Genomic DNA, 2,122 nt, shown 5'->3' on the forward strand with positions numbered 1-2,122 from the left:
TCGTGTCCAGGTTGAAGAAGGAGACGACAGTGATTCGGGAGGTGGATTCGCACGTCGTCAAGGATCCTCCTGGTTCGCTCGAGGTCGGTACGTCGATGGCTTAGGATAAGAGATTAAGTAGCAGTGGGGTGGTGAAGGAAGGTTTTTTGGGGGGGAGGGGGGGAGGACGGGTCGACTCGATAGGGAAGATCTAGGTGTGGGTTTTTTTTTTTTTTTTTGGTTTTTTGGTTTTTTTTATATTATCTAATATTTAATTAATTTTTTTACTATTTAATCAATTTTTAATAGAAATAGGGTCTCGTCTCAAGCTATGTTAGCATTTAACAGAGGACTTGACAGACAACTGACGGAATGTATGAAATTGTAATAAATTCATAGATGAGGTATGACATTAACATTTTTTAAAGATGGGTATGAAACTGTGACTTGCTCAATGGTTGAAGTAATTTTGTGTAATTTACCCGGACTAAAAGTATTAGTTATAACTAGATTTTATTTGAAAGCTACAATATACATTAGTTTATGTTTACAGTTTATGAATTGTAAGGGGATTTTAAAATTTTCAATTATTGAAATGATGACATTGATTAAATATTGACACCATTATCGATCAAATTGGAATGTGGTAACAAGGTATGCATTTATTATTATTATATATCAAATTCACACTTTATTATAACAACATAAGAAAACATCAAGAGTGTAATACTTTGGAATTGCTGCAGCCACATAAGCAGGATCATGGATTGCTTTTATCTTTGAAAGGACTGCCGCCGGAAAACCGCTTTCATATGAATCTGCGTTTGTGATGACATTGGTCATGCCCAACTCTGCTGACTTTTAGTCACCTTTAGGGAAAGCTTCAACAATTTGTGGAATATAAATGTGGAAAATATCGGAGTAGATAATTATGCACTCTAATAAGGGTTTATTTCCTGGCTCTTGATCGAGCAGGTCCCCGATTTTGGTACCAGTTTCGCTTGCCTTAGCATCAACTGCATCAACCATTATGAGGCCTAAGCCTTTGACATCTGCTTTTGCGACTCGAGGGTCTGATTGAAGTTAGAGACACAAACATCGGGATATGGTTTTTGGTTTCATGTTTGTTCAATCGGATTGGCATCCTTTGGAATAAGACTGCAGTTTGCTGCAATGGCTAGTTGGAAGAAAAACAACTAAACAAACAATAATAAGAAATATTAGTCTTATGTTGGAGGAGAGCTTAAATCATTCTTCATCTTTTCTTTTTTGATGCACATAGAATATGGGGTAAACTAATACAGGCTTTCGGTGTCACTTAGTACTACGGTCTAGTAGTATTCCTTTTCAGGTGTAAGTAAAATGTCTCCCTTTCACTTGTAAGGAAGAAGTTTTAGATTCGAATCTCGCCAAAAGTGAATTTGAACCACATTATTGCTAGTCCATTGTGAGGCTAAACTCATCCCTCTTAGTGTAGATAATATCGTTTGTTAAAAAAAAAATCAAGCTTTTGACATTTTTGTGGTTGGCTAATAGCATGGTGCACATATATATAGCAATACATGATTGCTCTTTGAAGTAGCCAATCTACTTTCTAAGCACAAGAGGGGTACGAACATATTGCTCTCGCTCAAATATAAGTAAAGTTTACGATCGGATCGAATGGCCGTAATTAAGATGGGTATTGACTAAATTGGGCTTCCCTATCATTTGGATCAATCTGATGATGACTTTGGTTTCCACGATATCCTTCTCTTTTTTGGTCAATGGTTCTCCCAGAGGTTATATCTTACCCTCTCGGGGACTTCGACAAGGTGACCCACTGTCACTTTATTTTTTCCTATTATGCGTTGAAGGCCTCTAACTCCGCCTGTGTAAGTTTATCTTACATTGCCAGTCCCAAGCCCGGATAAAGGAGGAGGGGGAGGACGTCAGGTAGTCGACAGCCGGCACTCCATGATTACGTCGAATCCTTATGAAAATGAATCCAGAACGAAATCGCCCTAAAGCTAGGGCGTCACCCATAAGTGGCGCGCTGTGTGGCCCGAGCACAGTGATAAGTGAGCAAGGGTCGCTGTATCTCCATCGGCACCCGGATGTAGTGTTAAATGAGCAAGGGGGCCATAGAAACTTCTTTTCGAAC

At 38.9% G+C, this 2,122-nt stretch overlaps 1 pseudogene; it reads right to left on the reverse strand.

Annotated features, from left to right (window-relative positions):
- Window positions 1-663: 663 nt before the first annotated feature.
- LOC126617179 (putative invertase inhibitor) lies at window positions 664-1,238 on the reverse strand (annotated as a pseudogene).
- Window positions 1,239-2,122: the final 884 nt, after the last annotated feature.

This window comes from Malus sylvestris, chromosome 3 (genome assembly GCF_916048215.2).
Source record: "Malus sylvestris chromosome 3, drMalSylv7.2, whole genome shotgun sequence".
Lineage (NCBI taxonomy): Eukaryota > Viridiplantae > Streptophyta > Magnoliopsida > Rosales > Rosaceae > Malus > Malus sylvestris.